Here is a 2,635-nt window from a genome sequence, read left to right as displayed (position 1 = left end):
TAAGATTAAGTATCCAGTGAGTGTCAGTTCTCTTTATGAAAATGCCTTGCTGATGCCAGTGGTTAGAGGAGAATAGCCAGATTGGTTTTAGTTATTAGAAAGGCCAACAGAAACTTAAAAAACCACTTATTAAAACCAGAGTCTGCTGAAGGGAATCTCTGAGAACACAACGCATTCAGTATATATACGCATACAGTAGCAGGGGGCAACTCCGGATGCCACTATAATTAGCCAAGAATTGGCAGTTGAGGCAATAATTGGCACAGTCTCACCAAAATTGGACAAGAGAAGATTGGAGAACTGTTCCCTGGTCTGATGATCCTTGATTTCTACTGCAACATTTGGATGGTTGGGTCAGAATTTGATGTCAACAACATGAAAGCATGGCTCTATCTTGTCTTGTATGAATAGTTCACACTATTGGGGGAGGTGTGATAGTGTAGAGCAGTGGTTGCCAACCAGTGGTCACTGGGGGTCCATGAGAACATTTTAGTGGTCCACAGAAAAATTTGGACATTATTTGCAATTTTTATGTTTTGAATAATAATAATAAGACAAAAGTAAAATTCTAAAAAGTTTTTATATTCTGAATGACAATTTTGGCCTTTATATTGCACTAAATTCACAAACTGTACTAGAGACAGAAAAACAAGGGAAGCGCAGCGTGATATCGGTGTGATCTTGTATGAGGCAGTGAAGCTGTATGAGGCAAATATTGCTGAGCCGTACACTTCAGTATCGTTTTCACCATTATTATTCACCAACAGTCACCCCGCTCTGTCAATACTGATTCTCATCCCATTGTTTTATTTTATTTGTTTATTTCTCAGATGCTCTTTTAGGTAAGTATGACCTTAACTGTGTATTTTCTTTAACTGTTATATTTAATGGCATTAAAAAGTTTGACTATGATAACTATCATTTCTTGTTTGGTGTTAGATTGGAATGAAATAAACCCATAACGAGCGAGAAAAAACACAAATATTTTGTATTTCTTGAGTAATACCAAAAAAAAATGCAACTAATGATAATAGTAATACTAATAACAATAGTGATACTTCACTCACCTGTGAGCTGATCAATGAATCACAGCCTCCACAGTCCTTTACAGGCACCATTAGGAATATCATTATTTTACAAATGTATTTATCTTTAAAAAAAAAATCATTATGGTCCGCGGGATCTAAAATTATGAATTTGTTCCATTAGGTTGGAAAGGTTGGCGACCCCTGGTGTAGAAGGATATTTTCCTGGCACACTTTGGGCCCTTTAGTACTAATTGAGAATGCTTTAAATATCACAGCCTACTCTAGTTTGTTGCTGACCATGTCCATCCCTTTATGACCGCAGTGGAAACATCTTCTAAATGCTACTTCCAGCAGAATAATGCATGTCGCAAAGCTCCGATCATCTCTGAGTTCATTGCACTCAAATGACCTCCACAGTTACCAGATTCAATCCAATATAGAATCTTTGGGTTGTGGTACAATGGGGGATTTGCATTATGAATGTTCAGCTGACAAATGTGCAGCAAATGTGTGATGTCATGTAAAAAAGGACCACAATACCTGAGGAATGTTTGCCAGAATGAATTACGGAACGCAAAAGTGGGTTAACTCAGTACTAGCAAGGTGTACCTAATAAAAAGGCCAGCGAATGTATGTAATAAGCTTTTAGGTAGAAGAGCATGCAGCATTCCATAATGCATCCTAATGCAGCATCCACATCTGAGAAATGGTAAGCTGTAATGGATTACATTTCTGTTCATAGGGTTGAGATATACCGTACTTAATGAGGAACTAAACTCAAAAATGACTAAAACACAAAAAAAAAATACACTTGTGCAGTCGATCCATCATCATCGTCTTCCATCATGTCCCACATCGTCCTGGTATTCGTCCCCGAGCCGGCGTGCCAGGCGGCGCCATCTTTGCCTCTTTATCGTGGTTCCTCTTCTCACCCAATGCAGGCGCGAGATTGGGTGACATAGGTTGGAAAACAAAAATTTGTGCTCCCATTCATTCTTGATTGTCTAGGCATAAATAAGGGGGTGGTGGTGGTGCACAAACAGAATTTTTACTTTACAAACAAAGGGTTGTCTACTCTTTTAATGTAAAGTGAAATTTCAGAGTTTAGGTATGCTTTAAGATCTTTTTTTATGTTTTCTTTGTGTAATAAGTCATATTTGTTTAAAATTGATTATATAAATTATTAAACAACAATAATTTTATTATATATGCATTTTACATATATTATAATATATATAATAATATTATAAAATAAAAAACTATAAAAGTACCGTATATAAAATAAATGCTCACCAGGACTGTTGGTTGCTCTCAGTTTCTTAGATACCTTTCCCCAAGCTGTGGGATCTTCTACAGCAGGATTCCGTTTACCAGTCTGCACCCCTAAAGACATCAACACCATCATCATCATCAGCTCAGTAATGGCAGCTTACATATTTCTCTCAGTGTAGATCCACTTAAAGCCCGTACAGGTACCACAGACATTAGTAGTGACGCTTCTATCATCCATGTCACGCTTTTATCAAACTGCTAATAAATGTGACATTTTAGGGGAAGGTAGCCACAGGTGTCCCCGACTCCACCAATATTTTTAGTTTTCTGCACCT

At 37.3% G+C, this 2,635-nt stretch overlaps 1 protein-coding gene across 1 annotated transcript in view; it reads right to left on the bottom strand.

The window, feature by feature from the left end:
- The window catches only part of LOC140342419 (NACHT, LRR and PYD domains-containing protein 3-like), a 22,797-nt gene extending 20,378 nt beyond the window's left edge, over nt 1-2,419 (bottom strand). Inside the window, exon 1 of the mRNA XM_072428598.1 lies at nt 2,322-2,419. The gene's annotated coding sequence lies outside the window, so the exon portion shown is untranslated. The remainder of the gene's footprint in view (nt 1-2,321) is intronic.
- Between the last annotated feature and the right edge of the window lie 216 nt (nt 2,420-2,635).

This window comes from Pyxicephalus adspersus, chromosome 12, assembly GCF_032062135.1.
Source record: "Pyxicephalus adspersus chromosome 12, UCB_Pads_2.0, whole genome shotgun sequence".
In the NCBI taxonomy this organism is placed as follows: Eukaryota; Metazoa; Chordata; class Amphibia; order Anura; family Pyxicephalidae; genus Pyxicephalus; species Pyxicephalus adspersus.
Note: the sequence above shows the minus strand (reverse complement) of the source record. Positions and strands in the feature narration are given on the sequence as shown.